Source organism: Podarcis liolepis, assembly GCF_965112155.1.
Source record: "Podarcis liolepis genome assembly, chromosome: W".
NCBI lineage: Eukaryota > Metazoa > Chordata > Lepidosauria > Squamata > Lacertidae > Podarcis > Podarcis liolepis.
The window spans coordinates 35,619,169-35,645,092 of NC_139568.1; the positions used below are offsets into that span (position 1 = coordinate 35,619,169).

At 46.7% G+C, this 25,924-nt stretch overlaps 1 long non-coding RNA gene and 1 pseudogene across 2 annotated transcripts in view; one reads left to right on the forward strand and one right to left on the reverse strand.

Annotated features, from left to right (window-relative positions):
* The window catches only part of LOC310697719, a 606,556-nt gene that overhangs the window by 356,766 nt on the left and 223,866 nt on the right, over positions 1-25,924 (forward strand). The gene's annotated exons all lie outside the window — the stretch shown is intronic.
* On the reverse strand, positions 18,670-19,316 carry LOC310697858 (transmembrane protein 256 homolog; annotated as a pseudogene). Its single transcript has one exon. The product of its transcript is annotated as a transmembrane protein 256 homolog (transcript).

Consider the following 25,924-nt stretch of genomic DNA (forward strand, 5'->3'; position numbering starts at 1 on the left):
CCCCAGGCGCGGGGCTGGGATTGAACCCAGATGGGCATGGATTTAAATCATCTGTGTTTTCTAAGAATTCTTGTAGCTGCCCCACTGCTATCGCCTCCTATGACTAGGCGGACAATGACCTTTTAACACACTGAAAGCTCCCAAGTCCAAAAGGTGTGAAGGGGGCCAACTCCCACTTGCACGGGCAAAGGCACTTTATCTGCGACTGGTGCCACCCACCCAAGCCACTGTTTGAACGGCTGAGATGTAGGAAACATCACAATATCATACTCTGGGAAGGTACTGTCAGTACAGGACTGGACCAGAGCAGGCAGTCTGAATTGTCAACCATTTTGCATTCTATATTCCCTATCTTTTAATCAACCCTCGTTTGTTGCGGTTGTTGCGGCAGTTTTGCGGCTCTTAAAAGCCAGAAGGGTACTAGCAGCAGGACCAACCTACACCCCTCAGCTGTTTAGAACCTTCCTTAGGCACAATTTATGCATGATCTTTGTTTTGCAGCCTTTTCAGAGCATGAGGTTAATCCCCTGTTCTCCTTGTTTTCCTAAAGAAAATGAGATTTTCAATGTTTCTGGGGGGGTTTCAAAATTTTTTTATTGATTTTCCAGCTCCGAGACAGAGCACTCTGCATTTTTTGCCATTTGGGTGCAATCAAACTGCAGATTCTGAACTACACATGGGCTGATACCCCGGGATGCACCACTTCTTCAAAAATCTGTGCTTTCTTATTTCTTCACCTTTTTGTTTCCTCATCGTCTTTTACAAAGGAAATGGGGCTGCTGCAGTTGGACAGGTGCCTTACTTGGTCATATGGCCCAAATGGTTGGAGGCCCATGGTCTTAAAGCTTAAGACATGCCTGCAAGGAGGTGTGGGCCAGCTCTGACACAGAGCACGATGCATTTTCTGCCGTGTGGGTGCAATCAAACTGCAGAATCTGAACTACACGTGGGCTGATACCCCGGGATGCACCACTGAATTGTTCTTCAAAAATCTGGGGGTACACCACCTAAGCTTTGAGCTACCTCTCCAATAGTGACCCATCAACACCAAACAGTTTGTCGTTGGCTTCCTTGGCATAGTTCTTCAAGTAGGAGGCTTCCTTAGCAAAGTAAACAGTAGCAAAGTAAACTGCGCTATTAACGGACAAGGCCAAGCAGGCGTTAAAGATGTCTGTGCAAATAGGCTTTATCCAGGACGCTCCTGTGCCATGGAAAAGGTCTCTGTCCAAGGAGGTCTGGTCCTCTACTGAGTGTATCTGGGAAATGCGCCTCTTCTGCCTTCTGATAGGCTACACCTGAAAAGAGCCACTTCTGCCACTGTGAAAGCTGAGCTCTCTTGAGGTGGTAGGAGGACCCATGCAGCAGGATAAAGCCCACAATAAACACCGAGAGGATCCTCTCCTGTGAGGGCTACAGTGGGAAGGGATGGAGCAAGAAACCATAAACAGTGTGCAGTAAAGGTAAATGTTTGTAAAACGATCCTGAGAATTTGTTGGGCTGCAGACTTAGGCAAATTTGGGCTGAGGCAAAAAAAAGTCCTGAAAACCATTCTCTTAGAGTTAGTTTTTCCATTATTAATGCCTTAGTTTCATACTTGGATGCTTCATATATAGTTAGTGCGGATGAATAAAGTATACCTGATGATTACTTAGAGGTGCTTAGCTTTCCTTTAAAGCAAATAATGGGTACAATGATGGAGTTTTCTGCTTCTCACAATTCCTTTGTCAGCTGAGTTTCTTCCAAACCTCTAATCTATTTTTGAAAAGAGTCTTGGTAATAGTAATAATAAGCAATAATGGGAATATTGTTGGCTCTGTACCGTGCCATGCTAATGAGTACTCCTTTTTATTTTAATGTTTTCTTGTTTAAGGAGAAATATATTAGTTTGCTCCCTTCCTTGCTAACTTTCCTGCTGTGGAATTCTTGAAAACTGGCAAATTTTAGCCATTAAACAGGAACTTTGCATAGAAAGCATGTATTAACAATATCCCCAATCTTCCCTAGGCAGCATGGCCAGTGGTCAAGGATGATGGGGACTGGCCTCCAGAGGACCAAAGATTCTCCATTCCTGGTGCAGGTAGAAGAATTGTAATTATTCCACCACAGGGAAAAATAATACATAGTGTGTGTGTGTGTTTGTGTGTCACAATTCATCATGCTGTTTTGTGTCAACATAAGCTGAGTTCTTTTCTATTCTTGCTGGATGTTCAAGAAACTGCCAGTGTAACGAGATGTCACACACAAGGATGTCAACTCTTAGTGAAGCTGTTGAGAGCGTTTCAATTTTAGAGGGTGGTTGAAGGCAAAAATTGGGAGACTTCATAGTGAAAATGGATCGAATGCCCACCTTTTAAATTTGTTTTTAAAATAACGTTTCTATCTGTCAGATTGAAGAGCATCTTGAAAACATGACTGCCATGAACAAGCACACAAGCAGCTAATAATGCAAACAGCAAGACTCTCTATATGGTTTGTCTCCCGCCTCTCAATGGCTCTTTAACTAACCTTTTGATTTGGGGTCCTTTGTATGACACCATATGCAGCTTTATTATTTGGATCTGAACAGGATGCAGGTACCTTTCCCTTTCAAGATATTGTGTGATAATTTTACTTTTATTTAAGTAGAAACTGCTTTACCAGTCTGATGCTGGGGTCACACAAACCCCAATTAGATGGTGGTGGTGATGTTTGAAAGATTTGCTTGACTGACCCCAAATTAATATAAAGAGGATGAAATTGTCTTGAGGAAGATTGTTGATTGTACAGGGGTAGAAGTATACAGGAATGATGAATGGGGGGGGGTCAGAGTTGTCGAGCAGCAGTCCTTTACTGAGCCTGTCAGGCCCCACCACAACCCAGGTAAAGAGAAGCAGGGCAGGGCCCTTCAGGCTATCAGCAGGTCAGTCCTGGGCAACAGCAGCAGCAGCGGTTTGAAATTTCAGAAAAGAAATTGATACTTTCCCCCCTAATGTACATATTTTTCAAGATTCAAAAAGCAAGAGTGAAATATACTCAGAGTCGCAAAGTGATTTCATGCTCTTTATTCAGCTCATAGTGGTGAGGAGGAATGAATGAAAGTCCCCTCAAAGTCTCTGCTTTATATACATTATTTACACAATGGGCTGCACATGATTGGTTAATTCTGGAATTCTACTGTAAGCCAATCAGGTTGTGGATTCACTTATATCTGGAGCATGATTGGGTGGTTCCTGCCAACCAATCATACTGCTGCATTGTTCTTGGACCAATCAGACTGCTGCAATTTGGATCCTATTGTTCTAGGACCAATCAGACTGCTGCAGTTTGGATCCTATTCAACTCAGTACATAACACCCCTCCCCTCTAAGTTCCAGTCCTGCCCGGGAGGTCGCATTCATAGTCCTCGAGGTACGCCAGAGGCCTACGTGTGCGTTGCGGCCTGTGGTGTTCCCTGGTCCGGGGTTCAGGTTCTGGCTCGTGTTCCAAGGATGCTGGCTGTGATGGGCCTGTTTGGTCTGGCGCAACCGGCTCGCTCAGTAGTGGTTCTGGTTCCGGTGTCCTTTCGGCCTCGCGGGTCCTCTCTGTATTTACTGATTCTGCCTCTCCTGCTGGCCCCTCCTGGTCTATGGGCCTCACTGCCCCTCTGTTCCCTTGGGACTCCTCTGACCTTTCCTCCTCCTGGTTTTCTTCTGGGAATCGTCGCCGTATCTGGTCGCAGTGGCGGCGCCAGCATTGCCCCCCATCCGTTAGCACCTCGTACGACACGGGGCCAGTGACCCTTGTGACTGTGGCGGGTACCCATGCTGGGCCTGCCCCAAAATTCTTTGCGTACACTGGGTCCTGGGCCTCGAAGGTCCGGGGGTTCCTGCCTTCCCCCACCACTACCTCATCCTGAGCTCTATTGGGGTGAAGGCGGTCCAATCTGATTGCAAGGCGCCGACCCATTAGTAGTTCAGCGGGGCTCCGGCCAGTCGTTGAGCTGGGGGTGCTGTGCTGTGCTAGGAGGAATGTGGCAAGGCGGTACTCCCAATCCCCTTGCGTCATGCGGCGAAGGGTGTCCTTGGTGGTCCGCACCATGCGTTCTGCTTGGCCATTGGTGGCAGGGTGGAATGGCGCCGAACGGATGTGGCGGATGGCGTTCTGCGCTGTGAAGGTTTGGAATTCTCCTGACGTAAATGCAGTCCCGTTGTCTGAGACGAGAGTGTCAGGGAGCCCGTGGGTTGCAAACAGCCTGCGTAGTACCCGGATGGCTGCGGATGTGGAAGTGGACGGTACCAGTGCGACTTCCAGCCATTTGGTGTAGGAGTCCACCACTATGAAGAATGTTTTCCCCTGAAAGGGGCCAGCGAAGTCCACATGCAGGCGTGACCATGGTGCTCGGGCGGACTCCCAGGACTGGACTGGAGCCCTTGGGGGATCTGGGCGGGATTCTTGGCAGGCCTGGCAGTGTTTGACCCAGGCCTCTATCTCTCCGTCGATCCCTGGCCACCACACATAACTCCTGGCAAGGGCCTTCATTCTTACTACCCCTGGGTGTGTCTCGTGTAGGGCTGTGAGGACCCTTTCGCGGAGGGGCTGGGGAACAACGACCCTGCTTCCCCATAACAGGCACCCCTTGTGGGCTGACAGTTCATGTTTGCGGGTTGTGTAGCCAGCGAATTCTGGCCCAGGGCTGCTGCTGGGCCATCCCCTCCACACCCAGTCCAGGACCCGGGAGATGACCCTATCTTTCTTGGAATGGCGTGCAACTTCTTGTGCCTGAATGGGGCGTTCGGGAAGCAGCTCCAGGCTCATAACCTCTTGTGCAGGTGCTGGGTCGGGGCCTGTTTCCGGTAGTGGTAGCCTGCTGAGGGCGTCTGCATGGCCCATTGCCTTCCCCGGGCGGTGAATCAGTGCATACTGGTAACTGGCAAGGAAAATTGACCACCTGAGGACGCGAGGAGACAGCACTTGGGGGGTCTGCTTTTCGGGGGCAAACAAGCCAAGCAACGGCTTGTGGTCAGTCACCACGGTGAAGGGCCGCCCGTACAAGAAATCATGGAATTTTTTTACTCCCTTCACGATTGCCAAACCCTCCTTGTCTATTTGCGAGTAGTTCCGCTCGGTTGCGTTGAGTGTCTGGGAAAAGTATGCCACCGGTACCTCTCTTCCATCCGGGAGTTGGTGTCCCAGGACAGCACCAATGCCATAGGGTGAGGCGTCGCATGCTAGCACCACCGGCAGCCTCTCGTCGAAATGTGCCAAGACTGAGTTTGAGACAAGCAAGTCCTTGACTGCCTGGAATGCAGCCTCCTGGCGCTGGCCCCACACCCAAGGGGCCCGCTTGTCCAGGAGTCTGTGTAGGGGCTCTGCTACCGCCGCCTTGTGGGGAAGGAAGTAATGGTAAAAGTTCAATAGTCCCAAGAAGGCCTGAAGTTCAGTCTTGCTCTTGGGTGCTGGGGCATCACAGATGGCCCGTACCTTGTCCCCAGTCGGGTGGACCCCTTCTGCGTCCACCATAAATCCCAGAAAGTCCACCTGAGGCACTCCTAGTAGACATTTTTCCCGCTTCACCTTGAGACCCGCCGTCTGGAAACGGTGTAGAACAGTGCGGAGGCGGTCCTCAAACTCCTCTGGTGTGGGCCCGGCAATCAACACATCATCGAAGAAGGGGGTGACGCCAGGAATCCCTTTAAGGAGCGAGTCCATTAGATTCTGGAATATGCCTGGTGCCACGCTGACACCGAATTGCAGCCGCTTTACCCTGAACGCTCCTCTGTGCGTCACAATCGTCTGTGCCTCTGCTGTGGCCTCATCTACTGGCAGCTGTTGATATGCTTGGGCCAAGTCCAGCTTGCCAAAATTTTTCGACCCAGCCAGGGTGGCAAGGACATGGCTGACCACTGGCACTGGGTATGCATGGGCCGTGAGGGCCTTGTTTATGGTACATTTGTAGTCTGCGCAGATGCGGACCGAACCATTGGGCTTGACGGGTGTGACGATTGGGGTTTCCCAGGGGGCATTAGGCACCGGCTCCAGCACTCCTTGCTCCACGAGCCGGTCCAATTCCTCGTCTATACGGGGTTTCAGGGCGAACGGGACCCGGCGGGCCTTGAGCCTGACCGGTCGTACTGCGGGGTCAAGCTGTAGAGCAATGGGGGGGCCCGTATACTGTCCCAATTTTCCATCGAATACCCCTGGAAATTCCTTGCAGATGGCGTCCACGTCCACTTGTAAGGTAGTGTGGTTCACCCCGGTGATGGCTAGCCCCAGTGGTCCAAACCATGCCAATCCCAGTAAGCTAATGTAGGGGCCCTTGACCACGAGCAAGTCCAGTTGCCGCGTCCGCCCTCGGTATTGCACCCTGAAGGTCCCCACCCCCATTGTGGGGACCTTACGTTTCTGGAAGTCCCGGAGGGTGAATGGGGCCGGCCTGAGTTTGGGACCCCCAGTAGGACACAGTTTCCTTAAGGTCCTTGCCGAGATTATGGATAGAGTTGAACCCGTGTCAAGCTCCATGCGGCATGGGGCCCCCTCTATCTGTACCTCTACATAAATTTTCTCTACGTTGGGGTGGGGCAACTGGTATACCTGGAGGTCCGTGAGCTCCGTAGAGTTGCCTTGGTGCGTTGGGCCCCGGGACCTGGGGCTCTTGGATTGGTCATCTGATGCCTGGCGTCGTGTGGGCCGAGCTCGACACACCCGGGCGATGTGTCCCAATTTTCTGCACTGCCTGCACTCTGCGTTGCGGAAACGGCAGGTCCTCCTCTCGTGACTTTCCCCGCAGCTTGCGCAGTTCCCTCCTTCTCGTCGAGGCTGCTGTGGTATGTGGGCTGCTTGAGTGCGCTGCTGTACTCGGTGCACCTCCTCCCTGTCAGATCCTGAGTCATCGGTGAGGTCTTCATGGTGGACCCTCGGTTGGGGTGGCAGGCTCGGCCGTGCCTCTTGCGTCGACCTCTTGGCAGCCTCTGTTGCCAGGGCCTCCTCCAGAGCGACCTGGAACGTTAGGTCCTTCTTGGCGTAGAGGCGTCGTTGCAGCTTCTCATCCTTCAGGCCACCGACGAGGCGGTCACGAAGCATGTTCTCCAGCTCAGAGAAGTTGCAGAACAGGGCAGCTTGGCGGAGAGAGGTCACAAACCCAGTTATGTTTTCCCCCGGGGCTTGCCGCTTTGCGTAGAAGGCATTTCGACGAGCCACCACTGAGGGCTGTGGCGAAAAGTGCCCCTTCAGCTGTTCCATTATTGTTTTGTATGGAACAGTAGCGACGTCTTCAGGTGCAAGGAGAGCCCGGGCGATTTCAAATGTCTCCTCTCCGCAGATGCTGAAGAATATCACCCTCTTCTTGGCGTCTTCTTCATTGGTGATCCCTTTGGCTTCTAGAAGGAAGGTGAAACGGGAGGCGTACGCTTCCCAGTCTCCAGATGCTGGGTTGAACGGCGAGAAGCTGCTGTCGGTTGCCATTCTGAGTTCCTTGTGTCCCGGAGCTGAACCCTGGATACACGGTGCGAGGCAGCGGTGCGGCAGGTGGCGCTGCTGCGGTGCTGTGTGTGGCAGTCAGCTCAGCGGGATCCCACCTTCGTCGCCAGTGAAATATACTCAGAGTCGCAAAGTGATTTCATGCTCTTTATTCAGCTCATAGTGGTGAGGAGGAATGAATGAAAGTCCCCTCAAAGTCTCTGCTTTATATACATTATTTACACAATGGGCTGCACATGATTGGTTAATTCTGGAATTCTACTGTAAGCCAATCAGGTTGTGGATTCACTTATATCTGGAGCATGATTGGGCGGTTCCTGCCAACCAATCATACTGCTGCATTGTTCTTGGACCAATCAGACTGCTGCATTCTGAATCCTATTGTTCTAGGACCAATCAGACTTCTGCAATTTGGATCCTATTGTTCTAGGACCAATCAGACTGCTGCAGTTTGGATCCTATTCAACTCAGTACATAACAAAGAGAATAAGAATTGGGTCGCTATCCATGGCCGCTTCTTAAGACCAAAGAGAAGCAGAAAGACCAGACGCCTCCACCGCCCTCACTTCCGATTGGACGCTGTGCCAATGACACATTTGTTGACTTTTCTGGCCAAGCGGATGGTATGTTGCACGGAATTTCATATTGGTAAAAAGTAATGTTGTCCAATGTTATATGATATCATTATATGATACGAGTCCCAATCTTCCTTTAACGCACTCACCAAGGCCTCTCATTACCTGGAACATTAATGATCCAGGCTCACTCCCAAATAGGAGATGGGTTTGGAAAGAATTTAAAAGAGACAGAAAGAGATTTTAATTCAGGAAATTCACCAGAGGAGCTACCGTTGATTTTTGCGCTTATTTCCTAAGCACAAAAAAGGTTGTGTTTTGTATTTCTTCGTCCCTAGCACACTCCCCAGTCCTATATGCCTGTCTGCAGAGTTAGTTTCACTCATGCTGTCAGGCGACTAAGTTTGCCCTGACTCTCTTCAATTTCCCTGGCATTGGTGCTCTATGGCCAAAGGATGCTGCTTCTTGCATCTGTTCACTCACTGTAGTAATGACCGCTCCCCGCTTAAAACGGGGGGCGCCCTTTGCGGGGACGCGTGCAGCCCCTAGATCTGGAGCGGCCCCAACAGCATAGGCTTGGCTTTTCCTTCCCTCAGGTGGGATACCTGGAGGTCTCCGCCTACCTCAGTCAGTTGTCCAATCCCACCTGGGGGAAGCGTTGCCAAGGAGACCAGGCCAGGTAGGGGAGGGATTACCTGCCCACACAATAGAGGGAGGATCTTACCTAGGAATCCTCACTTGGCTCCAGAGCTTCTCCCACCCTACCCACCCTCAGTTAATGTCTTATTTTGCAGGTTAACTTTTCTTCACAGGTATGCGGGCGCTGCTACGTTAAGGTCGCTGTTAAAGGGCCGGAAAGGAATTTCCCTGCATTGGCAGGTTTCGCCTTTCCCGTAGCAAAACGTCACAACTTTGGCGGTATCAAGCCTTGGGCGGAATCCTTTTGTCCATCTTCCTCTTGCGGCGGCGATACCAGGGTTCCCCGTTAAAGGGGTTTTCTGAAGGGAGGCTTTGGCCGTACACCGAAAGGTCGTCATTGCTCTCTCCTGCGGCGGCGGCGTTACGGGGGCGGCCATCTCTGCTTGAACATATGTTCTCCAGAGCCGGCCCATCCCCCTCCCCACACACACTGGATAACCCTGATGCTCCCTAGGTCCCCGGCTGGGGACCGGGGAGGGAGAACGCCCAATGCCTGAGCCAAGGTCTACCCACATTTGAAATTTAATAAACTTGTGGCCAATTTAATCCCATAGCACGTTGTCTTGAGTCGTTATTCCACATGACGGGGGGACCGTGCAGGATCTGGGGACTCCACCTGTCCACGCAATGCCAACTTTCCCCACTTAGGCAAGTTAGAACCAGGGCTTTTTCTCAGCTGGAACTTGCTCGAACAGATCCAGCACCTCTCAGGTGGGCACCATTAGAGAACAAGGGAAGTGTTCGTGAATTCTGGCACTTTTTAAAAAATAGAAAAAATATTAAACGCGTAACAAAACATGAAGCTGAAATATATTGACCAGACACAATTCCAACGAGTAACAGGTTTTTTTAATAATTCACATATGTAGTAAAAAGGTGCCATCATGCCATTCTGTGAGCTATGGTAAAATAGCATGCATATCTGCAGCAAAGCAAAAGGGAAAAGTGCCCCATTTCTGCTTTCAGTTGTATATTAGGAATCAGTTTTGTGATCTTTATGATACAAAAAGCTAACCATTTTTTTTAAGCAGCAATCCAAATATAACTATGAAACAAAAGGTATCAAGAACTATACAACCACTACACCTCATTCGGATGCTGTGCCAATGAAGTAGTTCATTTATTAACTTATTAAAAGAAAAGCCACTCCTAATATATTTTCCCTTTTTATGTTTTTAAAGTAATTTTTGTTGAGTTTTCCATTAAATCATATTCACATTTTGTTACATAATTCTATGACTTAATATATAAGAGCATTGACCTCTTTCTGACTTCCACATAACTTTCCATATTCTTCGCATTTCTATAAGCACTTATTTACCCTTTGTCAAATTATAATATTTCACCTTATTATCGGTAAATCAGTTCCTTATAGTTACATTACAAAACATTTCAATTCAAGCCTACAAACGTTTTCAAATGTTTACAATTTTCTTTCATAAATGTGTTCCAGTCCTTTGGAAACAGTTCGTCACGCTGATTCCGGATTATGTCTTCGAACTCCATCATCTTGAGCTGCCAGTCTTCCAGTGTTGGAAGTTCCTGCTGCTTCCATTTCTGAGCCAGAAGTGTCCTTGCAGCCATTGTGGCATACATAAACATGTTTACATCACTTTTATGTATTTCCTCACCAATTAAGCCTAATAGAAATGCCTCTGGTTTTTTATTAAAATTATATTTCAAAACCTTTTTTAACTCGTATATTATGTCCCAGAAGGCTTTCACTTTAGAACAAGTCCACCACAGATGGAGGAAGTTCCCCTCCTTCTCCTTACACTTCCAACAATTTTTGTCTTGATTTCTATACATCTTAGCAAGTTGGGCATGTCTAATATACCATCGATACATCATCTTAAATATATTTTCTTTGAGTGACACACATGCTGTGAATTTAATTGTTTCGGTCCACAGTTTTCTCCACCTTTTAAAATCAATATTGTGCCCTAAATCCTGGGCCCACCTAATCAGAACACTTTTTACCTCTTCATCCTTTGTGTGCCACTCCAGTAGTAACTGATACATTTCCGACAGTATTTTCATTTTACTACCCAGCAATTCTGTCTCCAATTTAGATTTGTTACTTCCAAATCCGTTTCTTTTATTATCCTCTCTAAACACATCTTGTAACAATCGGTTACCTTTCCTCTTAGTTCTTCGAATGTCTTTAACTTTGTTTTATTATCACTTCCATCAGCAAGTCTTTGTATGTTGCCCATTCAGTTCCCATATTTATTTATTTTTTTGACTGCAAAAGCCTCCAGAGGTGAGAGCCACCTCGGAGTTTTGCATTCCAATAATGTTTTATGTCTGCTCCACACCTCATACAATGATTTTCTAATAGTATGGTTCAAAAACCCTCTGTGCATTCTGACCATTCTGACCACAGGTAGGCGTGCCACGCGAATCTGTTGTCAAATCCCTCCAAATCCAATATATCTGAATTATCTAAGGTTATCCTGGGTGGCGCTGTGGGTAAAACCTCAGTGCCTAGGACTTGCCGATCGCATGGTCGGCGGTTCGAATCCCCGCGGCGGGGTGAGCTCCCGTCGTTCGGTCCCAGCTCCTGCCCACCTAGCAGTTCGAAAGCACCCTTAAGTGCAAGTAGATAAATAGGTACCGCTTTACAGCGGGAAGGTAAACAGCGTTTCCGTGTGCTGCTCTGGTGGTTCACCAGAGCAGCTTCGTCACGCTGGCCACGTGACCCGGAAGTGTCTGCGGACAGCGCTGGCTCCCGGCCTCTAGAGTGAGATGAGCGCACAACCCTAGAGTCTGTCAAGACTGGCCTGTACGGGCCTTTACCTTTTACCTTATCCATTCTCTCAACCAACAAAAACACGCCGCCTCGTAGTAAATTTTTAGATCTGGCAGGGGAAAACCGCCTCTTTCTTTTGCATCTGTCAATATTTTATACTCAATTCTTGGCTTTTTAACCTGCTAGATAAATTTAGACAATCTTCTTTGCCATACATTAAATTGTTTTGTTCCACTGATAACCGGAATTGTCTGAAATCGACTTCCGGTAGGGCGCGGATCCGGTTGCAGGCGAGGGTTCGTATCTCCGGAGAGAGCTCTAGTTTTTCGGCCGAATTGGGAGTTTTTGAGGGCGACAGAACTCCCGCTAATCCTCTGGAGGGTATCCAGAGGTCTAGGTGCCCAGCAGCGCCAAGGTGTCGTTCGTCTGGTCGTCAGGTAGCCTTTGTTTAAAGGCGAAGAGAGCGACGGAACGAGCGGCGGCTAATTGGGCAGCCATTACAGCAGCGAATTAGCGAAGCCCCGAGTCTGTAGGCTAAGCGCCTTGCTCTCGATACAAAGAAACTCAGATACGGAGAGGGAGTGCTGGAAACAGTGGAGTGGAGAGAATAAGGAAGTATCTGAGCAGAAAGAGAAACACTCGAGTTCAGTGTCAGTTTGTCTTCAGCGGAATAAGACGCAGCGTCGTTTGCAGAGCCGAAGGAGAAAGTAAGTTGCTGCTAGCGGTTACAGTGTCCGTCCCCCCACTGACTCATTTTGAAAACAACCTTCCCCGACCGCAGAGGGGAAAGGGAACAATCGAGGGAGGGCAGAGAAGTGCGGCATTAGGAAAAAACTCAGCCGTTACTACAACGGAGACAGTGAACTGCTAAGAGTGACTATAAAGAGGACAAGGAGATTACTGTTAAGAGGACTTCTACTGAGACTTTTTTGAGACGTTATGTTAAGTGGCTCTTAAGAAAACTCCGGGGAAAGGGAAGAAAAAAACCACTCTGAACATTCTGAATTATTGTATTGTATTGCTGTTCCGGGGCTTCCTTTATTTGTTACGTCGGTTACGTCTTTTTATTTCTTTTTGGATTTAACATTGGGGCCACGGAAAGAGGAAGGAACGGGGAAGAACAGCGCAAAAATTAGGCAAACAGGAGAGACTAATTAACCAACTTTCCAAATATCTAAGAGCCCTGCTCCGCAAGGTGAAAGGGCTGACTCCTCCTGGTGGACTGAACTAAATATTGCACCTTAATTTTGGAAAAGACTACTTTGGGACTCAGACTCTCATAGGTTAAGTGGTTGTTAAAGAGTGGTTGGGCGAGCCCGAATTGTGGCAAGAAGAGTGTAATCAGGATATCATTTTGAAGGGGGCCCATCCAATTTTCTTAAAACCTCCGGAAGGAGGGGAAACATCGAAGTATATTACATAAGATTAGGCATTGTGAGAATTTGTAAAGAAGTGGGGTACGGTGGTCTTCTCTTTATTTCTGGTAAATTGATACTTGTCATTATAGGTTGTGAATATTTAAGAAGGTTTATATCATCCCGGGGGGCCAATACCTCTTGGGGGTCAACGGAAAGCCGAACAGTCTAAATATAAGAAATATATTTAACGGTATAAAGGAACTTCAGAGGCTTAAGGACAATGTCACATACTCAAAAGAAGGGGGCAGAGGGAGGCACCCCAACTGAAAGGAGAGCTTCAAAGCAAGAAACAGAATTTAGAACAGAAATATTGAGGATGTTTGCAGAAATAAAACAAAGCGAAAAAAACTTGGAAACAAAACTGGAACAGGTGGACAATAAAATTGGAAAAATGGATAAAAAGATTGAAGAGACAGTAAGTGAGCTAAAAGGACAGATTAAAGAGGTCTCAAAGAGAGTGGATGAGGGATTAAAAAAGACAAAGCAGGAAATGAAAGAAATGAAGCGAGAAGAAGAAAGAATGAGGAATGAGATAGCAGAGTTAAACAAAATACAGGAAGAAATTAAAGACTCTATCGCAATGAATGACCTAAAACAGAGGGAGATTAATTTAAGACTGAGGCAAATTCCAGAAGTACAAAATGAGAATATAAAAGAAAGATTAGTGAAGGAAATAGCACAGTGGATGGAAGTGGAAGAGGAAGATGTGGCAAGGACAATTATAAATGCGTATAGAATGAAAATTAAAACAAACAAAGCCAGGAAATTTCCAGGGGATTGTTTAGTTACATTCAAAGACAGAGAGATGAGGAACCTGATTCTGCAAAGAAATAGGGAAAAGAGATTATATATTGATGGACACTACATAATCATATTTAAAGACATCCCCATAAGGCTGCTAAAACGAAGAGAACCGTATAAACCACTAGTGCAATTACTTAAAAAGAATAGGATTGACTTCCGATGGGAATTTCCCGAAGGGGTCTCTTTCTTTTATAAAGGAGTTAAAAGAAGACTGACTAGTCCCGAGGATATAGGAAAGTTCACAAGAAGATATAAAGAGCTCCAGGGGGGAGAGGAAGAGTCGAAAGGTGCAGAAGGCGGACTTAAATTGAGGGAAGAATTAGAATTAGGTGAGGGAGAAGATCAGAGCAGAGGAGAAACGGAAGAAGAGGAAGAGGAGGAAGAAGGAGAGGAGACAGAAAGGTTATAGAGCAACACTTAATTTAGAGGAACACCTAAAATAATATGTCTTTAAAATTATGGAACTGGAATGTTAACGGAATGAATGATAAGAAAAAACGCAATGGAATTGAACGTATTCTAAAAAAGAAAAATTTAGACATTATATGCCTCCAAGAAACCCACGTGGCCAGCAAACATAAGAAAATCCTTATTAATAAGAGGTTAGGGAATGAATTCATCTCTTCGGACAAAAAGAAAAAAAGAGGAGTAGTACTTTATATTAAAAACAACATCGAATCACACCAATTATTTAAGGATGAGGAAGGGAGAATAATTGCAGCCCGTATTAAATGGCAAGGTGAAATGATGATAATAGTGGGAGTGTATGCTCCAAACGGAAATAAAACAGAATTTTTCAGATTATTGGAAGAGAGATTATTTGAATATATGGATCAAAAAATCATAATAATGGGGGATATGAATGGGGTGGTCGCAACGGAAATAGATATATTAAGGAAAACTAAGACAGAAGGAGGGAAACTACCTAAGACATTTTTCGAAATGGTTAAGAACTATAATTTGGTAGACATATGGAGATTGAGACACCCCCTCGAGAAACAATACACATTCCACTCTGAACCGAACCAATCGATGTCAAGACTAGATCAAATTTGGATATCAAACGAACTAACACTAAGAATTACAAAAATTGAAATACAGGCCAAAGTCATCTCCGATCATAATCCCATAATAATGGAGATGAAGGGAGTTGAAGGACGAACCTTCAGATGGAGACTAAATGATAACCTATGGGACGATCAAAAATTTGTGGAAAAGATTCGGACAAAATTACTTGAGTACTTTACAGACAATTTAGATAAAGGGGTAAAAATAAATGTGGTATGGGATGCGAGTAAGGCAGTTATGAGGGGCCTGTTCATCCAACAAAACGTATGGAAAAGAAATAATAAAGAAAAAAGAACTAAGGAGATTTTGAGACAGATTATGGATTACGAACAAAAATTAATCAAAAAACCAAATAATGAAAGGATATTGCAGGAAATAAAGTCCCTTCAAACTCAATTTGCAATGTTAATAAATAAGGAGGTTGAGTGGAATATTAAAAGATTAAGACAGAAAAACTTTGAATTCGCTAATAAGTCAGGAAAATGGCTTGCATGGCAAGTCAAAAGGAGAAAGGAACAAAATACAATTAATAAAATACAAATAAACGGAGAAGAGATAACTGAACCAAAAAGAATTAGAAGAGGATTTGTGGATTTCTACGAGCAATTATATAGGAATAAGGACAGAAACAACAATAGGAAAATAGAAAGATACTTAAAAGGGAAAATGGTGAGGAAGATCTCGACAGAGCAAAAAGAAAGGTTAAATGCCCCCATCTCCAGAGAAGAGGTAGAGGAAGTGATAAGGGAATTGAAAACAGGGAAAGCTCCGGGCCCAGACGGGTTCACTTCGAGTTATTATAAAGAAATGAAAGATATATTGACGGGTCCGTTAGTCGATGTGATGAATAATACCCTAAAGGAAAAAGAGATCCCAAGTACTTGGAAGGAGGCATTTATCACAATAATTCCAAAACAAGATGCAGATCCAACTCAAATAAAAAATTACAGACCCATCTCCTTATTAAACACAGACTATAAGATCTTTGCCGGAATCTTAGCAAAAAGGTTTAAAAAGATTTTAGTAAAGATAATACATGAGGACCAAGCGGGCTTCTTACCGGGAAGGCAAATAAAAAACAATACAAGAAGCATAATTAATATAATAGAATATTTATCGGATAGATATGATAAACCAGCTAGCCTAATCTTTGTAGATGCGGAGAAAGCCTTCGATAATGTGGCTTGGGATTTTATGTTGAGAAATTTGGAAACTATGGAAGTGGGTCAAGAATTCTGGAATGGTATAAAGGCAATTTATACAGAACAGAAGGCGAAGCTGATAATAAATAACGTTATAACAGAAGATATAAAAATATCTAAAGGGACAAGGCAGGGCTGTCCGCTTTCGCCGTTGCTCTTCATAGTTGTTTTGGAGGTCCTATTAAATGCAATAAGGCAAAATAAACAAATTAAGGGAATATCATTAGGTTCTAATGAATATAAAGTCAAAGCATATGCTGATGATGTGGTCTTAACGGTGGAAGATCCTATAGATAGTATAAAGGGAATTCTGGAGGAGATGGAGGAATTTGGGAAGTTAGCAGGATTTAAACTGAATAAGAGTAAGACAAAAATGATTGTTAAAAATCCGGATCAAGACAAGATAGAATTATTACAGCAACAAACAGAAATTGAAGTAGTTAAAAAGGTAAAATACTTAGGACTTTGGCTCACCAACAAAAATATTGATTTATACCAAAACAATTACATCCCGGTGTGGAACGGAATTAAGAAAAATCTGGAGGTTTGGGCTAGGATGAAATTATCATTCTGGGGTAGAATATCCATGGTCAAAATGATGGTGCTCCCCAAAATGCTATTTCTATTTCAAACGATCCCCATAATAAAAGGCACAAAAAACTTTAAAGAATGGCAAAGGGCGATCTCTAGATATGTCTGGGAAGGAAAGAAGCCCAGAATTAAGTTTAAGGTATTAACAGATATTACTGAGAGAGGAGGCTTCGCCCTACCAGACATGAGACTGTACTACGAGGCCGCATGCCTTTGTTGGATAAAAGAGTGGATAAAGCTGGAGGATACAGAGTTATTAGATCTGGAAGGGTATAAGAATAAATTTGGATGGCATGCGTACTTGTGGAGGGATAAGATTAAAGTGCATAAGGGATTTTGCAGCCATATCTTCAAGGGACCTTTGATAGAAGTTTGGAATAGATACAAGAACATATTAGAACCAAAAACCCCACACTGGTTATCCCCAGTGGAGCTGATAAGTGTAAAGAAAGTTAATATGGGGGAAAAATGGGGTCGGTATGAAGAAATGGTAATGAAGGAAGGAGGGAAGTGGAAAGTAAAATCATACGATCAGGTAAAAATATACACATACGATTGGCTGAGCTACTTTCAGATAAATGAAATCTTTAAAAAAGAGGTGAAAGAGAGGGGCTATGAAGAAAAGGCATCGAAATTTCAGAGAGAGATAATAAATAGTGATCGGAAAAATCTGTCAAATATGTACAAAATATTGTTAGAATGGAACATGAAAGACGAGAAAGTTAAAACGGTGACGACTCAGTGGGCAAAGGACCTCGGCTATGATATTCAATTGGAGAATTGGGAAAAATTGTGGAGAGTGAATATAAAATTTACAGCATGCGTGTTACTAAGGGAAAATATGTTAAAAATGTTATATAGATGGTATATAACACCCGTAAAACTAGCTAAGATGTATAAAACAGACAACAAATGTTGGAAATGCAGACAGAAAGAAGGGACGTTTTATCACTTATGGTGGGAATGCGGGAAGGTTAAAAGCTTCTGGGATGAAGTTTATAACGAAATCAAAAAGATATTAAGCTATACTTTCGTAAAGAAGCCCGAGGCCTTTTTATTAGGCATGGTGGGAAAAGATATCAAAAGAAAGGACTGTAAAATCTTCCAGTATGCGGTTACAGCAGCCAGAATCGTGGTAGCGCAGAAGTGGAAGCAGGAAGAAGGCCCAACGATAGTAGAGTGGAGATTAAAATTGACGGAATATGCGGAGTTAGACAAATTAACAGGGAAAATTAGATATATGAAGGATCAAAAATTTATAGATGACTGGGGAAAATTCACGGATTATCTGGAGAATAAATGTTTAGTAAATACAACGCTAGTAGGATTTAAAGAGGCACTGTAAAGCACTAATAAGTATTGCTTATTGGAAACAATGTATGAAGGGTGGTATTAATGGCAGTATGAAAGACTGGAATGCGTTACAAAGAAACAAATACGAATGAATGTCAAGGACGTTGAAGGAAGTCCAAAAGCATGAGATGTACTAAACATGGATATAATGTATATATATGGGAATACCAATAAAAATTTTTAAAATGCAAAAAAAAAAAAAAAGAATTGTCTGAAATCAAAACAGCAGTCTCAGTAACACGTTCATTTTGATAGTTGAGAATCTACCCATCACTGATAATTTCATTCTTATATATACTTATATTCTTTTGAGCCTACACCAATCCCCTTTATTTCTTTTGTTGCTTCTGTTTTCCTCAACAGGACCTCTAGTATTGTTATAAATAACAATGGCGATAGCGGGCACCCCTGTCTGGTTCCCTTTGTTATCTCAATTTTGTCTGTGAAGTTATTATTAACTATCAATTTAGCATATTGTTCCAAATAAATAGCCCGAATACCATTTAAACGTTTTTCACCGATATCCATAAATTCTAAATTTCTTTTCATAAAATGCCAAGACACATTATCAAAAAAAATTTCAGCATCCAGAAACATTAGGGCGGCTTGTTTGTCTCTCCTGGAGTCCAGATATTCCATTATATCAATTATATTTCTTTCTCTCCCCCCCCCCACACGGAATAAATTTATTCACAGGAAAAAAAGGTGCGTGGGTTTTTTAAAAAGTGAAATCACTCTCATCATTTATTAAGTTAAAAAACAGCAATTGAAAAGCACCGATCAGACATTGCATTTCGAAGCCTCCATCGCAAACTCAAATCTGGTTGCAATTTTTTGGGGGGAGGGGGAGGATCTTGGCTTTTTTAAAAGGGATTCAGCATTCGGGGAATTCCAAGATGCAGGATAGAGACGCATTTGGGGTGGGCTAAAGACCTCAAGGGATCCCACTCTGACATTTGGAAATCTCTCCTCTCCTAGGGCTCCCTTCTGGCTAGCCTAAGGGAGGAGGGAGGGGCGGGGCTGGCTGCCCTGGCGTTGGGAGATGGGGGCCACATGGGGAGAGAACGGGGTGTCAAGGGGCCATGGCGATCCAGCCGAGGATGAGGAGGGAACCACCATACGGGGCTGCCTTGGTCAGGATCGGGTCCCCTGTCACGGCGTGGTAATACAGGACGCCAGAGAACATCCCCATGCCCAGAGAGAGGATGCTGCCGGCCATCATGGGATAGCGGCAGTGGGGCACAGCCAGGAGGGCCAGGCTGTGGAGGAAGTGGTATTTGTTGGCCATCTCGTAGAGCTCTTTCAAGTCGTCATCTCGGTCGCTGCGACGGAAATCGTGAGCCCCGTAGGCGGCCGCCCCGACGGCTGCAGCCCCGCTCAGTGCAACAAGCCGTCAGAAAAATGCCCCGGCACCCGCCATATCAATTATATTTCTAACATTGTCCTTCATCTGTCTACCAGGTAGAAATCCAGTTTGGTTCTTTCCAATCTCCTCTCCAAATACATTTTTAAGTCTATTGGCCAATATACTGGCAAATAATTTGTAATCATTATTTAGGAGCGAGATTGGCCTATAATTTTTCACCTGCCTTATGTCCGTGTCTTGTTTGGGAATTAGTGCACTATGGGCTTCTTTCCAAGTAATATATTTTCTTTTTTTAAGAGGAAAAACACATTGGTTTAAAACATTATATATTTCCAGCCTGATGTGTTGTTGTTTTTGAAGCCAAATTCAATGGAAATGCATTGTTTGAAGAGTGAATAGATGTATATGCAGAATATGTAAACGTGCACTGTGAAAGCTTTGTAATATTACTTTTGTGATTTTGGGTAAAATTGATGGATGAAGAAAGTGTTGAACTAAAAGCAAACTGTGTGCTTAACTTGTGTTTGTATCTTTTCGTTTCTAAAGGGACCTTTACAAATTGAATTTAAAATAAACAAGCAAACTCCAAAATTAAAAAAAAATAAATAGAAAAAATAATATTGGTTGGAGCTTTTCTCTGCTTCCTCTAGCTACTCTCCCACAATATATACTGCCGGGGAGGACAAAGCATATGCACAGCTTTGCCACCCATCTCTCAATATGCCCTATACATTTTACTTCTGGTTGGGCTGGAGCTGGCATTTTTCTGATGTCAGCACATTCTGTCATTGTTGCCTCAAAGCCAATAATATTTATGCTTTAAAAATGCAGAGGAAAAGAACGATAATAGTTATTTTATATGGGTACATGGACAAAGTCTTGTTTGCTATGGCAAGTAAAAATTGCACAAAAGAAGAAAAAGTAATTCCACCAGACTTAAGAAATCCATCTTAATATCATTCATAGAGCAATAAATAGCATTAAGTGGGCCAATCCAGACATAGATCATACAACCCTAAACCACTTGGAGACACAAGATGGATTTTGTTCCAGTCAAATAAATCACTTATTTTCTAAGGGAGCAATATTTACAGCAGTGGAAGGGGAACAAATTAACACTATTTTCAGTATAGAAAAGGCCCAGGGGTGGAATTAAGAAGTATAGGCACATCGATCCCACCCACCCCTCACACCCTTTATTTATTTTTTATTAATGAGAACCTGCAAATCCACTGTTTTATGGAATTGTAGTTGAACAAGGGAAACAAGAAAATAGTACTGCCGCTCTCTTTTATTGGTTTTGTTAAAATAGGATTTTCCATTCTGACTGGCCAATTTGACTGCAGCAGCCTGCTGCTGATATTATGGATAATGTTTTCTGAATGAAACTTGGATCAGAATGTTATGCCGTCCTGCATTTCAGATGGAAATAGGAACACTCTTCCTGGCCCAGTCAATTACCACCACCCCCCCCCCCGCTACTTTTTATCAGCCAAGAAGGGCAAGAGTCCGAAGCACAAGTCGTTGCCCTGACTAATACAAACACCTTGTCCACATCCTCAAGCCTTACTATCTGAAAATTATCCAAAACAACAGGACTAGACAGTGCTCTGGACACCCATGAGACTCATCTGCTATAACAGCAGAGTCAAGATCCCAGCGGATGCAAGTGGTTTTATCCTCAAAATGCTTTGCAAACAAGTCACAGTGCTTACACATAGCTACCATTGGTTCCACCACCTCCTTGAGTCGGACTGTCTTTCTTCTTCATTAGCGATCACTTGCAGCTGAGTATACTGCTATCTTCAGTACCACTATGTATGCTTAATGATGAGCCCACACCACTGTTCAGTTGTATGCAGCCAGATCTTTCCTCCATCTTTCAACTTGTTTCCTTTCCCTAAGTTCTGCAGTATACCAAGGAGTCAAGTGGGAGAGGATGCTCAGAAGTGATCATGTCAAAAGCCTGAGCCATTCAGATGTTCCAGAGGCTGGCCAGGGCTTTGATAGGAGTGCCAGTCATATCACAGAAAAAAACCTCAGCGTTACCTGGAAACCCATTAGATACACCAGCCTCCAGAGGCGGATAATCCTAATAGGTCCCTTGCCTCTAGAAAGGTGAAAAGTGGTGCTATGTACTGAGCTGAATAGGATCCAAAATGCAGCAGTCTGATTGGTCCTAGAACAATAGGCTCCAAAATGCAGCAGTCTGATTGGTCCTAGAACAATAGGATTCAGAATGCAGCAGTCTGATTGGTCCTAGAACAATGCAGCAGTATGATTGGTTGGCAGGAGCCACCCAATCCAGCTCCAGATAGAAGTGAACACACAACCCGATTGGCCTACAGGAGAATTCCGGAATTAGCCAATCACGTGCAGCCCATTGTGTAAATAATGTATATAAAGCAGATACTTTGAGGGGACTTCCATTCCCTCCTCACCACCATGAGCTGAATAAAGAGCATGAAATCCACTCTCGACTCTGAGTATATTTCACTGGCGACAAGGATGGGATCCCGCTGAGCTGACCACCACACACAGCACCGCGGCACCGCCACCTGCCGCACCGCTGCCTCGCACCGTGTATCCAGGCTTCAGCTCCGGGACCCAAGGAACTAAGAATGGCAACCAACAGCAGCTTCTCGCCGTTCAACCCAGCATCCGGAGACTGGGAAGCGTATGCCTCCCGTTTCACCTGCCTCCTAGAAGCCAAAGGGGTCACCGACGAAGAAGATGCCAAGAAGAGGGCGATATTCTTCAGTGTCTGCGGAGAGGAGACGTTTGAAATCGCCCGGGCTCTCCTTGCGCCTGAAGACGTCGCTACTGTTCCATACAAAACAATAATGGAACGGCTGAAGGGGTACTTTTCGCCGTAGCCCTCAGTGGTGGCTCGTCGAAATGCCTTCTACGCAAAGCGGCAAGCCCCTGGGGAAACCATAACTGGGTTTGTGACCTCTCCGCCAAGCTGCCCGGTTCTGCAACTTCTCAGAATTGGAGAACATGCTTCAGTGGCCTGAAGGATGAGAAGCTGCAACGACGCCTCTACACTAAGAAGGACCTAACGTTCCAGGTCGCCCTGGAGGAGGCCCTGGCAACAGAAGCTGCCGAGAGGTCGACGCAAGAGGCACGAACCAAGCCTGCTGTCCCAACCGAGGGTCCACCACGAAGACCTCACCGACGACTCAGGATCTGACAGGGAGGAGGTGCACCGAGTACAGCAGCGCACTCAAGCAGCACACAGACCACAGCTGCCTCGACGAGAAGGAGGGAACTGCGCAAGCTGCGGGGAGAGTCACGAGAGGAGGACCTGCCGTTTCCGCAACGCAGAGTGCAGGCAGTGCGGAAAATTGGGACATATCGCCCGGGTGTGTCGGGCTCGGCCCACCCGACGCCAGGCATCAGATGACCAATCTAAGAGCCCCATGTCCCAGGGCCCAACGCACCAAGGCAACTCGACAGAGCTCACAGACTTCCAGGTATACCAGTTGCCCCACCTCAACGTAGAGAAAATTTATATAGAGGTACAGATAGAGGGGGCCCCATGCCGCATGGAGCTTGACACGGGTTCAACTCTATCCTTAATCTCGGCAAGGACCTTAAAGAAACTGTGTCCTACTGGGGGTCCCAAACTCATGCCGGCCCCATTCACCCTACGGGACTTCCAGAAACGTAAGGTCCCCACAATGGGGGTGGGGACCTTCAGGGTGCAATATCGAGGGTGGACGCGGCAACTGGACTTGCTTGTGGTCAAGGGCCCCTACATTAGCTTACTGGGATTGGCATGGTTTGGACCACTGGGGCTAGCCGTCACCGGGGTGAACCACACTAGCTTACAAGTGGACGTGGACGCCATCTGCAAGGAATTTCCGGGGGTTTTCGATGGGAAATTGGGACAGTATATGCCCCCCCCCATTGCTCTACAGCTTGACCCCGCAGTACGACCTGTCAGGCTCAAGGCCCGCTGGGTCCCGTTCGCCCTGAAACCCCGTATAGACGAGGAATTGGACCGGCTCGTGGAGCAAGGAGTGCTGGAGCCGGTGCCTAATGCCCCCTGGGAAACCCCAATCGTCACACCCGTCAAGCCCAATGGTTCGGTCTGCATCTGCGCAGACTACAAATGTACCATAAACAAGGCCCTCACGGCCCACGCATACCCAGTGCCAGTGGTCAGCCATGTCCTTGCCACCCTGGCTGGGTCAAAAAATTTTGGCAAGCTGGACTTGGCCCAAGCATATCAACAGCTGCAACAGCAGAGGCACAGACGACTGTGACGCACAGAGGAGCGTTCAGGGTAAAGCGGCTGCAATTCGGTGTCAGCGTGGCACCAGGAATATTCCAGAATCTAATGGACTTGCTCCTTAAAGGGATTCCTGGCGTCACCCCCTTCTTCGATGATGTGTTGATTGCTGGGCTCACACCAGAGGAGTTTGAGGACCGCCTCCGCACCGTTCTGCAGCGTTTCCAGACGGCGGGTCTCAAGGTGAAGCGGGAAAAATGTCTACTAGGAGTGCCTCAGGTGGACTTTCTGGGATTTATGGTGGACGCAGAAGGGGTCCACCCAACTGGGGACAAGGTACGGGCCATTTGTGATGCCCCAGCGCCCAAGAGCAAGACTGAACTTCAGGCCTTCTTGGGACTATTGAACTTTTACCATTCCTTCCTTCCCCACAAGGCGGCGGTAGCGGAGCCCCTACAGAGACTCCTGGACAAGCGGGCTCCTTGGGTGTGGGGCCAGCGCCAGGAGGCCGCATTCCAGGCAGTCAAGGACTTGCTTGTCTCAAACGCGGTCTTGGCACACTTCGACGAGAGGCTGCCGGTGGTGCTAGCATGCGACGCCTCGCCCTATGGCATTGGTGCTGTCCTGGGACACCAACTCCCGGATGGAAGAGAGGTACCGGTGGCATACTTTTCCCAGACACTCAACGCAACCGAGCGGAACTACGCACAAATCGACAAGGAGGGTTTGGCAATCGTGAAGGGAGTAAAAAAATTCCATGATTTCTTGGATTACCGTGGTGACTGACCACAAGCCATTGCTTGGCTTGTTTGCCCCCAAAAGCAGACCCCCCCAAGTGCTGTCTCCTCGCGTCCTCAGGTGGTCAATTTTCCTTGCCAGCTACCAGTATGCACTGATTCACCGCCCTGGGAAGGCGATGGGTCATGCGGATGCCCTCAGCAGGCCAAGCACCTGCACAAGAGGTTATGAGCCTGGAGCTGCTTCCCGACCGCCCCATTCAGGCACAAGAAGTTGCACACCATTCCAAGAAAGATAGGGTCCTCTCCCGGGTCCTGGACTGGGTGTGGAGGGGATGGCCCAGCAGCAGCCCTGGGCCAGAATTCGCCGGCTACACAACCCACAAACATGAACTGTCTGCCCACAAGGGGTGCCTGTTATGGGGAAGCAGGGTCGTTGTTCCCCAGCCCCTCCGAAAAAGGGTCCTCAGAGCCCTACATGAGACACACCCAGGGGTAGTGAGAATGAAGGCCCTTGCCAGGAGTTATTTGTGGTGGCCGGAGATCGACGGAGAGATAGAGGCCTGGGTCAAACACTGCCAGGCCTGCCAAGAATCCTGTCCAGATCCCCCAAGGGCCCCAGTCCAGTCATGGGAGTCTGCCCGATTACCATGGTCATGCCTGCATGTGGACTTCGCTGGCCCCTTTCAGGGGAAAACATTCTTCATATTGGTGGACTCCTACACCAAATGGTTGGAAGTCACACTGGTACCATCCACTTCCACGTCCGCAGCCATCCGGGTACTACGCAGGCTGTTTGCAACCCACGGGCTCCCTGACACTCTCGTCTCAGACAACGGGACCGCATTTACGTCAGGAGAATTCCAAACCTTCACAGCGCAGAACGCCATACGCCACCTCCGTTTGGCGCCATTCCACCCTGCCACCAATGGCCAAGCAGAACGCATGGTGCGGACCACCAAGGACACCCTCTGCCGCATGACGCAAGGGGATTGGGAGTACCGCCTTGCCACATTCCTCCTAGCACAGCACAGCACCCCCAGCTCAACGACTGGCCGGAATCCCGCTGAACTACTAATGGGTCGGCGCCTGGCAATCAGATTGGACCGCCTTCACCCCGATAGAGCTCAGGATGAGGTAGTGGTGGGGGAAGGCAGGAACCCCCAGACCTTCGTGGCCCAGGACCCAGTGTACGCAACAATTTTGGGGCAGGCCCAGCATGGGTACCCGCCACAGTCACCAGGGTCGCTGGCCCCGTGTCGTACGAGGTGCTAACGGATGGGGGCAATGCTGGCGCCGCCACTGCGACCAGATACGGCGACGATTGCCGGGAGAAACCCAGGAGGAGGACAGGTCAGAGGAGTCCCAAGGGAACAGTGGGGCAGTGAGGCCCATAGAACAGGAGGGGCCAGCAGGAGAGGCAGAATCAGTAAATACAGAGAGGACACGCGAGGCCGAAAGGACACCGGAACCAGAACCACGACTGAGCGAGCCGGTTGCGCCAGACCAAACGGCCCCATCACAGCCAGCTTCATTGGAACACAAGCCAGAACCTGAACCCCGGACCAGGGAACACCCCAGGCTGCAACGCACACGTAGGCCGCCGGCGTACCTTGAGGACTATGAATGCAACCTCCCGGACAGGACTGGAACTTAGAGGGGAGGGGTGTTATAGAATCATAGAATCA